Source organism: Labrus mixtus, chromosome 10 (assembly GCF_963584025.1).
Source record: "Labrus mixtus chromosome 10, fLabMix1.1, whole genome shotgun sequence".
Lineage (NCBI taxonomy): Eukaryota > Metazoa > Chordata > Actinopteri > Labriformes > Labridae > Labrus > Labrus mixtus.
In genome coordinates, this window is record NC_083621.1 from 4,616,250 (window position 1) to 4,628,937 (window position 12,688).

General features: G+C 38.5%; 1 protein-coding gene across 1 annotated transcript in view; it reads left to right on the forward strand.

Annotated features, from left to right (window-relative positions):
• LOC132981685 (transmembrane O-methyltransferase-like) overlaps nucleotides 1-12,114 on the forward strand; it is a 244,968-nt gene extending 232,854 nt beyond the window's left edge. Inside the window, exon 5 of the mRNA XM_061047680.1 lies at nucleotides 12,062-12,114. The gene's annotated coding sequence lies outside the window, so the exon portion shown is untranslated. The remainder of the gene's footprint in view (nucleotides 1-12,061) is intronic.
• Nucleotides 12,115-12,688: the final 574 nt, after the last annotated feature.

Genomic DNA, 12,688 nt, shown 5'->3' on the forward strand with positions numbered 1-12,688 from the left:
GAAACATGTGTTTGCCACAGAGATTATTTTCTGCAATGATCCAAAATCCAATGCAAAAATCCCATAGGGCGAATTCTCGTTAGACCCCATGGCGATGCTACTTCCGGGTTGGCCTACAAAAATACATCATATGGTTTGTTCTCTAGGTAACACTTTATATTAAGGTGCTTGTAATAAGCATTAATAACAGGTAATAAGTCACTTATAAGACCTTATTAGATTCTTATTAACACAAATAAGACTATCTGTGTTAATATAGGCATAACTAACAAATGTATTATGTCTTATAAGACACTTATAGGCTCTTATTAGAAATCTACTGACACTTTATATACCCTCATAAACATTAATAAGATGTTTATGAACATTAATAAGACTTCATGAGTGTTAATTAAACTATAAATTAATTTATAATTGGCTTGTGAGATATTAATTAACACAACAAAAACTTGTTTATAGACCACTTATCAACGTTAATGAGATGTTTATTGACATTAATAAGACTTTATTAGGTTCATATTAATGCCTTATAAAGGTTACTAAATACTTTATTATGCACTTATTAAGAGTTAATAAAGCTCCTCTGCAGGTACTGGATCTAAAGTGGGAACACTACTTATAAAGATTAATAAATACTTTATTATGCACTTATTAAGAGTTAATAAAGCGCCTCTGCAGGTACTGGATCTAAAGTGGGAACACTACTTATAAAGATTAATAAATACTTTATTATGCACTTATTAACAGTTAATAAAGTTCCTATGCAGGTACTGGATCTAAAGTGGGAACACTACTTATAAAGATTAATAAATACTTTATTATGCACTTATTAAGAGTTAATAAAGCTCCTCTGCAGGTACTGGATCTAAAGTGGGAACACTACTTATAAAGATTAATAAATACTTTATTATGCACTTATTAAGAGTTAATAAAGCTCCTCTGCAGGTATTGGATCTAAAGTGGGAACACTACTTATAAAGATTAATAAATACTTTATTATGCACTTATTAACAGTTAATAAAGCTCCTCTGCAGGTACTGGATCTAAAGTGGGAACACTACTTATAAAGATTAATAAATACTTTATTATGCACTTATTAAGAGTTAATAAAGCTCCTCTGCAGGTACTGGATCTAAAGTGGGAACACTACTTATAAAGATTAATAAATACTTTATTATGCACTTATTAACAGCTCAGTGGGAACAGGGTCCAACTTTCAAGTAAACGCAGAAACAAAAAGGAGGTCTATTGAACTTCCACTCAAACAGTTTTTGAAAAAGAAAATGCTACTACAAATACAAGTATTATCTTTAAGGTTAACTGTAAACAACATTATGAAAACATTTGGTGTGTCATAGCTACCAACATATCTGATTAACCCTGGTATTGACAAAAGAACAAAATGATGTACTTGAAAACGAGGAACTTCCAAGTGCACCAGAGTTTGGTTCGCCCTGTCTGGAGGGATTACATGACCCAGCCGACGTTGGAACACCTCAAAATCCCCCAGGAGGAGCTAGAAAACTGGAAAACATTGCTGGAAAAAGGACAAATTGGCGACTTGTCACCAGGACCTGGCCCTGGATGAGCAGAAGAAAATATATGGACGGATGGATGAACCAAAAAAAAGAACAACCCCCCTGGCAATGAATGGGAATCAAATTTAGTCTAACTTTTTTACATTACTTTTATCAATAAGTTTTGAGTTCTGTCAAACTGATGCAAAAGACATCAGAGCCATTGTTACTAACATTTGTATGTATACCCATCTTATTAATTATAATTAATATTTTCTCCTCTTTAGCGACTCAGAGCTAACAGTAGTTAGCAGTCATGCTAGCTGCAGACTTGGTCCTGGTTTTTGCCCCTTGATGCTTGAAGGGGTCTTCTTTCCACAGAACACATGAACTATTCGTTCTCATTTGTTTTGACAGGCCATTCGTTTTGTTGCAGCTCTGTCACTGTCACCTTGATGAAGAAATATGGCAGCAGCAGCCCCTGCCCCTGTCCCCTACACCTCACGCCCTTAGCTGACAAACATGCCCCGACTCTGACCAGACCCCCACCATCCTGCTCATCCTCAGTTCCCTCATCCATGGCCCCTTACCCTGTCACCGCCGCCACTTTCTCACCAAACTTCAAGTTAATGATCAACAACTTCTGGTTCAGACCCTGCCTATTCAGATCAATCAACCCCAGGCTTAGTATAAAAGTGTTTTGTGCAAGATGTCTAAACACATATGTGAATTGTGATTATTTTGTGAAATGGAAACTATGTGCTTTGTTGCTCCGTCTTCTCTCTTCTCTTTCAGTTGAAGCAGATGTCTAATCAGTATCATAGTGTTTTTGGCTGTCAAGTAGACGGCATCAGTGAAAGACGAAAAGCCTAAACCATCACCATTAACACTGATCAGGTTTCTTGCAATCTGCTTGTTTATCCTCCCTTCTTCCCCAGATCAGTACAAAGCTACTTTACAACAGCCTCTTAAACCAAACATGTTTCTTCAAGACAATAGAGTGGAGCCGCAAAACAGTCCTCACTGACTCCAGTGATTAAACCAGAGCGGCAGTTTTGGATGAAATGAGGCAGGTTAATTTTAAAAGTGAAAACACCAACTAAACAAGACCATTAACACAACTGTCAAACCCTCTTGTGTATGGGTTTCAAAGCATTTGTTACAATGATCCAGGTGTAATTGGCCTCCGAGTCACCACTTGTCACTTAAGTCTTTATTTAATATCAAATCACATCATTAATTACAGTTGTGAATTTAGCTTTAATTTATTAAGAGGCCTGTTGGAAAAGATTGTGTGACGATTGTTTAATTTCTCTTTCTATGTTTTAAAGGAGTGAGGAAGATGTTGGTGGTGGGAAATCTCCTGTATGTTCTTGACAGTGAGGTGAGTTCTTTGCTCTTAATTGAAGCTGTGATACACATCTGGACAAGTAGTTGAGCCTCTTTTTGTCGTTTTCTTTTTGTCTGGGTAAGGACACTAAGTCTTTGGGACCTTCACTTCCTGGTCATGATTCACTGTTGGCCCGATCTGGCCGTTCATGACTTTGAACTAACCACAGAGTGCGACTCTGCCTCCATGGTGGCGTATGTATCAGTGATGTGAAATATACTAAAGTTGTGATTTATACAGAGAAATGGGACTTAAATAATGATGAAATATCTGTTTCACAGCCAAGAAAAAAGCAGCATGAGGATGATTACACTGATTACACAAGACGACTGTCAGGTATTTGTACAAACGCTTTTAAAGAACTGTGATATGTGATTTTCACGAGGCTGTCCTGAACTCAACATAAAGCTTTATGATTTTTCAGATCAACTCACTGCAAATACGATTTCTGCCTCGATGACTGTTTGTTACTCTCTGGACGTGTCTTCAGTCTTCTGTCTCGTCCAGACAAAAATAAACATGGTAAACATCAACACTTATTACAGTGGTAAATGGATCTTGCATGCATGAAATGTAAAGATTTCTTCACATTTAAGTAACATATTTTACTCCTGATTTTGCACACCAAGACGCCACAGTGCCAACATGCTCGTCCTCAGTTGGCTCGAAACATCACTTAATAAATCCTTCAAATGGGAGCTTCTTGTTGTGCAGATCTTGTTTTTACTTTCCTTGCCTGCTCAATACTCAAGAATGTGATAAAAGTTTTAACATACTAAGCGGTCTTTGTTTCTCAACAATAGTCGAAGAGAGCCTATTTCTTCTGTCGCCGTCAGATGCTTCACAGAGGGTTTGCCCAAGAACAGGTACTTAACTTTATTTGGATGCATTTTTATGTTTCTTCCAATTTGTAAAATATTTTTTGTGAAAATTTTGTGTTCACACTATATCATAAAATGCCCATTGTTTCACAAATACTCATCTTCTCTCTCCAGATGCAGTCATAAAACATTTAAAAACCATCCCTGGGCCGTCTGTGACAATTTCTGCTCCCTGCCCTGTTTGATATTGTTAGTTCTGTTACACTAGTTATTTTTATTTATAAGAAATAAAGTTTTTATTTTTGAAATAAAGGAATTCTGTTAGACTTAAAGAAAACTGGCATACATCTTTATATTTATGAATATTGTCTTTGGTGGTCAAACTGTCTGCAATATAAGGGTCAACCTAATTGTTATGGCCGGCTCTGTGTCTACAACTTAAAGGTCACATATTATGCAAAATTTGAATAATTGAAACTTGCAACTGACATATAACCACATAGTCTAGTCCGAACCAATCACAGTTAAATGTACACATGCTGAATGAAAGCATTGCTTGTCTGCATGAATACAATTTTATTCTGACTATAGTGATGTGATTGTTGCAAATCCTTTCATTGGGATAACGATGTAACTGCACTTACTTGCACAGCCCTATAGCCTACCCTGACCTATGTTTTAATTTTGTTCTTTTTAAGGAGGATAATTATGATTCCAAAGAGGTGGAGAATCTCAAGTCCCTGGTGTCTCAGCTCCTGGACCTGCACAAGAAATATGACTGCAGACTTTCCCTTTCAGTCTATGAGAAGGTGTGTCTTTCATGAAAAACCCATTTTACGATGTACAAGTGTACGACGGAGGATTAGGGCCACGCAAAAAAAGAAAAGTCTAAAATGAGATTGAACTTGTAAATTTACGATATTAAAGTTGTAAATTTATTCATATTTTTCTGCTGTGAAGTTAAACAACTTTCAAATTGCTCAAAACTACCAAATATTCAATTATTTTCAGGATTGTAACCCTTTAAATGCTAGCTTGTTAGTTAAATATTCTTATATAGTATTATACAAGACTAGCAACAAAGTTGATTTGCTTTGTGGCCAAAATGTACACCCAAAATGTACAATAAAATCATCCATTTTTTTTTGTTTTGTATAATTTGCAGTTTTTCTGCTTTTGTTTTCTTGCCTTTTTCCTGCTTTTGACAGAGGGAAAGAGGGAGCCCCCGGTCTCAGGGGTGTGTGAGAGACAGGGCGGCTGCGGGAGAAATCTTGCGCAAAAAAAAGGCTCTGTGGTCAGATAGATAATAAAACATGAATAAGTAACTTGAGGTTATGCTGACGTGCATGTTTATCTTTATAGGGGTGGTGTGACCTGTCTGTAGGTCAGGTTTTGGTAAAAGGTGGATTTTGGGCTCATCCAGAAGACCATCCACCGACAAAAGCATCCACCATAGAACTGTGAGCAGCTAACTGGATAGTGAGCCCAACCTGCGAGACCTCAAGTGGGATTAAGAAGACTGTTTCTTCTAAGGAAGAACTTCCTTCGCTACATCATAGAGCACAGATAAAACAGAAACACACACCTGGATTGAGCTCCAACGAAAAAGACTGGGCTTAGACACTTCAAATGTTTGTTTTATTTCATGTGCACACTTTATTAATTAGTAAATTGTATATTGTAATCTTGACCTGCAATATTTGTGTTCCTTACATACAAAGTTTGAAAATGTATTCCTGTGTGCATCTCTTGACTGGTATTCAGACCTTTGGCTCAAGGTGCCCTAGTCTTCTGATGTTTGTCCACCTTCAACACTTTATTTACAGTAACATGGGTTAAAAACAAATATGCTTTTTCCCTGAATTTGATCAGATATGTTGGTAGCTATGACACACCAAATGTTTTCATAATGTTGTTTACAGTTAATGTTAAAGATAATACTTGTATTTGTAGTAGCATTTCTTTTTCAAAAACTGTTTGAGTGGAAGTTCAATAGACCTCCTTTTTGTTTCTGTGTTTACTTGAACGTTGGACCCTGTTCCCACTGAGCTGTTAATAAGTGCATAATAAAGTATTTATTAACCTTCATAAGGCATTAATATGAACCTAATAAAGTCTTATTAATGTCAATAAACATCTCATTAACGTTGATAAGTGGTCTATAAACAAGTTTCTGTGTTAATTAATATCTTACAAGCCAATTATAAATAAATTTATAGTTTAATTAACACTCATGAAGTCTTATTAATGTTAATAAACATCTTATTAATGTTTATGACGGTATATAAAGTGTCAGTACATTTCTAATAAGAGCCTATAAGTGTCTTATAAGACATAATAAATGTGTTAATTATGCCTATATTAACACATATAGTCCTATTTGTGTTAATAAGAATCTTATAAGTGACTTATTACCTGTTATTAATGCTTATTACAAGCACCTTAATATAAAGTGTTACTGTTCTCTATTGGGAATTCAAAAGAGAGAGTCCAGCCTGAACTGGGTTAACACATTTGCTATGAAGCTTTGAGCTTGATCTGTCACTGCCACATCCTGTGTCAAAGTCCATCATCTTTCAGGAATCAGGGAGACGACGACTCAGGTTCCCCCTCAGGTGTCCCTGTGTCACGTTAATGAAGAACAAAGGGCAGCAGGTAGAGACAGAAAGTGGCACATTTAATACGGCCGTCTTCTTTTGTGTGTGCTGCATTAACAACTCAATTAAATCCCAGCAAGCATCTGCTGCCATGCTTGTCTGGCAGCAGATGAATACCTCACTGAGTCTGTCGTTCAGACTAAGAGGAGGGAGACACAATAACAGAGAGGGGGGGAGAGGGAGAGAGGCTAATGTGCAGGTAGTCTAATCCTTCTCACTGACATTCTTATTAAACCTCAAGGTGAGACGTGAAGTTAATACAAAAAAGTAAGGATGGAAAGAAAACAGAGCAAGCTACAGAGATGGATACAGTTTATATACATACAAGCATACACTCTACAAAAGGCATTGTTTGGAAATGAATTATATTATATTAAATTGCATTAATGTGTACTTATTACGCAGTTTAACAAGAAATTAGGAATAACTACAACATGTGTTTGTATTCGTTTTTTTGTTATTATTTTTGTCTTTCTATATATGTGTACTATTTTAATTGTCACTGGATTTATGTGGAGTCAACCTCTATAACACACAACAAAACAAATGATCCATTTGTCCATTTGTCCTTGCATACTACAAATAATAACAACGTACATTTCACCAATCTTTTCAGAAACTAATTGGAAATAAAATCCCCCCAACCATCACAACAACAAAAAAAATACAGGGATAAAAACAGCAAAATTAGGGGAAACTAAAGATGTAATAATAATAACTTTATTTATATACCTTTTAAAAACACAGGTTTACAAAGTGCTTTGACAAACAGCAAAAACAAGAACAAACTAAACCAAACACAGAAGAACATGAACAACAGCAAGAACATAACAAATGCAAAATACTAAAAGTAATTAAATACAATTCAACAGAAAATTGTAAAACAATAATTGATAGATTGCCTTAAACAATAATATATCAAGGGATACATTTTAAGTATGGAATATTAAACACTTATCTAGTAGATCTAAGAGCCTCCTTACAGCAGATATCCTGTAATCTGTTGTCAGGAAGCATCTTTCACAACCTCCTAAAGCAACACTAAAGGTATTAAAACTGTGTGTAACGTAGCTGGAGGTTGTGATGAGCGAGAGAGAGAGAGAGAGAAAGGGGGAGACGAGGGGGAGGAGGAGAGGAGAAGACACTGCTCATCCCAGTCTGGGAGTTCATCCATCATTGGAATCAGTGTGTGCTGTAATTACTGTGTCAAATAGATGGGACCATGCCTGGGAGGAACAGGAGAGTGTGTGTGTGTGCATGAGTGTGTGTTTGTGTGTACACAGGTCTGCATGCACTCTGGATGTCTGCATGTGTTTGAGAGGTGTCCCATAGACGCCTTATCTTCATAATCACCCCCCTCACTTACACACACAAACACACACACACACACACACACCAAACCGCTCCCTCCTCCACTGTCATCTGTCATCCATAGCCGGCGCTGTCAGCCGGCGCTGTCATGCATTGCCAACATCGGGCCGTCAGGAGAGGAAGTCTTAACTCTTTCAGCGGCGGAGCCCTTTGAGGATCCAGGAGGATGCAGCTATTTAAGGAATGCACGGCACAAAAGGATGGATGAAGCAACTGAAACATGGGAAGCGTGGATAATGTGGAGTATCGGAGGTGCTCACGGTTTTTCTACGCTTCGTTTTTTGGTGCTTGACGGCAGACATTACGTCACAATAAAGACAGTTTCATCCATCATGTTGGGGGTTTTTCAATACAACAAATATTCAGCCAAACACAAATCTATGAATCGCATGCAATTGTGCTACAAGGAAAGTTAGTTTTTTATATTTGTTAGCAGAATTGTGCTCATGATGTCAGGATTTTAAACTTTGATGCCTGCTTCGTCACCATGGCAACAAAAACTGTAAAGAAGTCTTACATTTTGGTAAATTCTTGTTCTCCTGCACACAGCCAAAATTGCACAGCTATATTGTTTGTGCAATTAAGACAGTGTCTTCTCCACTGCTTCATGTAAGAGATATAGACCCAATCTTTGCATACTTTTTTTGCTCTCTTTCTTCAGCTCCCGGCAGCTTTTGGTAAAAATTTGACTACAGATCTGTATTTTGTTTTTAAAGCTTTGCTACTTTTAAATACAATCAGACATTTAAAAAAAATCACAGAGATTTTGTCATTTTAACAAATGGTATTAAAAAGCATCAGAGTTTTGAAAATGTTGACAACCTTAGCAGCTTTCAAGCTAGTGTAAGATATTCAAAATAACTCAATGGACTCCTTCACACAGGAAGGATCCAAAGAAAGTACTGGACCACAAATGTATTAAGGTGCAAAGGAGTCAGAGTTTGACTTCTATCATAGTAAATGACCACAAATGGTAGTTATCATGATTGTAAAAATTCCAATGTGTTCATTCTACATGTTTGTTTTAATCTTCTTTCTATCAAGCTAACAGTGTTTTTTAAGATTATATCTGAAAGTTTTATGTAACTTTAACTTCAGTGACTAAGCATTCAGTTCTTCTGTATAATTAGAGGCTGAATCCATCAATTTTGCTGTTAAACTCAATTTCCCTTCAGCTAATAAGCCCTTGAACAGTCAATAAAGACTGATCCACTCCTGGGAGAAGTGGGAACACAAGGTTGGTCGTACATCTTCCCGTGCTTGTGTCCTGTCCTCTCGCTTGAGAAGTTATCTGAAAAATGGGGAACGTGTCCATAAGCCATATGGCCCGGCGAGGAGCAGCGACGAGGAGAGCAGCGGAGCACGTAAAGAGGTGGAAATGGTGTTAGCCGCTTGGCTGCTCAATGTTGGCAATCAAAGAGCCGGTGAACCGGTGAGAGAGGATCAGGAGTCTGGTCACTCTGTTTGGAGAAGACGTGACAGGTCGGTGCTGGTGGTTGAACGGTTTGATCTGTAAAGCATGCAGACTCATTTCCAACGAGGGAACTCAGCGCACCAACTAGGAAATATCTTTCTTAAACAATGCCTCTATTGGTCCGTAACCTAGAGGGACTTTCCTTGTTAAGGGTAAGTTCTGACAAACATGTTTGACAGTTGTGATATTTTTCATTGTGCAGCACTTGCTGATCAAATATTTTTTCTCTGGAGCATTTTAATAAACAACAAAAAAGGAAGAAAAATAAATGAATGAAATGAAGCTTTGAGTCGTTCATGCAGGACATGGCAGTCATACGCCCCAGCTGCTATCAGACAACAACCAGCTGATTGAATCATTGCTTTCTGGTTTGCATCTCCGATATTGATCCTAGTTTGAGCACGTTTCTGCTCGTGGAGCTTATTAGAAACATGCAGAGGCTTTTTAGGTCGGGTACAATCACTTCTATCTGAACCACTTCTCTTGACCCGCTTCCATCGCTGCAACACCTGTTGACCTGATAACTGCTCTCATATCTGACAAACCGAGGGGCGTCCAAAACGGCCGTGTAGGGGGGAGTCTTAAAACTGTCTACCTTCTCTGGTCCAAACAAATCCAGAGCATTCAGGAGCAGAATCTAAAGTTAGAAGGAGGACATACTGGCTGCTGCATTGTTGTCAGAGAAGCACTTCAACATAGCATGTTTCCTTAATTGCTCCTTTAAAGTTTTCACACCAGAAGGTCATTAAATGTCAGCCACAAACAGAGAAATCTCCTGACAGGTACAAGTAAACAATCCAGCTTTAGGTAAACTTAGAACAGATGCCAAACACCGCTGCCATGTCCTTGAGCAAGGCACTGCTCCAGTTTGTTGAAGCTGCTCACAATTAATCACATGAGGTACAGTGTGCTTTTCTTTCTCGTCTCTACTTTCTGAAAGCTGAAGAGCTCCAGGCGTTGTAGAGGAGTGTGTAAACTCATAAAGCTGGCAGAGTGAACTGACAGCTCTCAGCTCGACTGTTGAGAAATCATCACAGCCTTCGCTCCTCGTTTTTTTTAATGGCAGCGCTGCTACTCTCCGGGGCCGTTAGGAGAGTGTAACATTTGGTGCCATATGCTTGCAGGATGTTTGGGAATAGCGATTGCGGCCATATCATGACACGCTGTAGCTTACATTTTGCCAGTTAATTACCATCGCGACGTCAAAACTGGAAGCAAACTGCAGATGCCGCGCGTGTACAGCTCTGACGGGTGGGGGGGGGGGCTTAGTGGGGAGATCATTAAAAATGACGGTCTTTATTATCAGAGGGAAGGTGACTCGCTTTTAATGGAAGAGTTACAAATATTCACACTTGTTTTGTTTTTAATTATATTTTTATTGTAAACTTGATCAAGTAATCTAGGATTTTAAATGTCATCTCGTGACTCTTGCGCTTGGTGGCCTGTGACCCCCACTTTGGAAACCACTGGCCTAAAGACATTAAACAAACATGCTAACAGCAACATCTTTGCACAGACACGCACACAAACACACGCACCAAGCACACACACACAGACAGATTTATATTTATATTGTATATAGGCATTATATTTTAGGATACATATTAGAAGATAATAAGACAAAGATGTGATAATCATTAGCTAACTCATTTACATGATTCTAAAGCAAAGGTTTAGAATTTAGGCCACAGAATGTACCCATGGAAATAATGAGAGATCCACCTATTTGTTTATTTTTTTAAGATTTATTTTTGGGCTTTTAGTGGAGAGACAGGACAGCGGATAGAGTCGGAAATCAGGGAATGACATGCAGGAAAGGAGCCACAGGTGGGATTTGAACCTGGGCTGCCCGCTTGAAGGAACTGGGGCACGTGCACTAACCACTGCGCCACCAGCGCCTCAAGATCTATTCATTTATAACACAATATTGCAATAATCATAATAATAATATTACACACTCCCGAGAAAATCGAGGTAAGTCCAGTTCCAGATTTTCCATCAAGCTACAAATCCCCCTGCCAAGAAAAACAAATGTAAACAAGTGTAAACACTTAACTAAGATGTGTTTGCATTCAGCTCTGGTACAAAAAAATACAGAATTTAATCAAGGTTCTTCTCTGAGTTTGTAATATTTGCTTGAGTAAGGTTACAGTTTACCTTCAGCTCTCTATCGATGTAACATACTGAAATGACTTTCTACTTTGAATCTCGAAATGTCTGAACACAAACATGTCACGCTAAAAATGTTTCATAAAAAAAATGCAGAGCAGTGATTGTTTTGTGTTGAGCCCAGTGTGTGTGCACTCAGAGACATGTGTGTACATGTATGTGTGTACCCGACTTTAATATCCGTCTGAGATGAGGAAAGCCGACCACAGTCCAAACAGCCCTGGGGCTATTTATAGAGGGCAGCAGGCTGAGTGGCAGACTTCTCTTAATCAGCATGCTACGACGAGAGGTAATTTAAAGACGCCTCGCCGCTGACAAGAATTAAATTGTGTTTTGATTTTCTCATTAGCCTAATCTCAAGTGGGCCTCGTTATTGTGTAATTTTCCTGCCTTGACACGACATCTTGTTTCGGGCGATGACAGCCGTATGCCGCCGTTTTGGGGACGGGGGCAAAGGGTGGCAGCGTCGGGGGGGTTGCTCCATGATGACAGCTCGAAGTCATTTGGTTGGCTGTTCATTCTGGTGTGTGTTGCCCACCCCCCCTACCCCACTTACACACCGACACTCACACACACACACACACACAACCAGCACTTCCAAGCACAAATAATGGGAGGACAGTTGACGTTCAATGGCTGCAGGGGGTGTTTAGGAGATCCAGATGAGTGTGTGTGTGTGTGTGTGTGTGTGTGTGTGTGTGTGTGTGTGTGTGTGTGTGTGTGTGTTTGGGGGGGTATAGTTGGCGAATAGTGAGTATATGAATCTTTCAATGTCACTCTGTGGTTGAAGGTTTATCATTTTAGCAGCCAAGATAATATACCTGCCAATGTGTGTGTGTGTGTGTGTGTGTGTGTGTGTGTGTGTGTGTGTGTGTGTGTGTAGCTGCAGTGAGTGTAGGTTGATGTGTATTTGGGGAATAATGTGCATTTGACATCCATCTCTGATGAATATCATCTCATCAGCACTTAATATTACTCACGATGGTTAGAGATTATTGTGTCTTTGGGGTACAACATTTTAATCAGTGCTACGATAAATATTTACAGCAGGGATTGTCTTTGATAAAAACGAGCTAACCCCATTCATGTCAGACAATAAATTACACAAAAATCATCAAAAGGATTTGTTTACAAGGACGGAAATTTTATTTATTTTTCAAAACTGTATAGTCTAGACCAATGGTTCCCAAAGTGGGGGACGCGAGTTGCCTTCCAAAAACAAATACAAACTGGAAATGACTTGAAATGACATATTTTACCCTTTATTGTGAAATTACATACAAAAATGT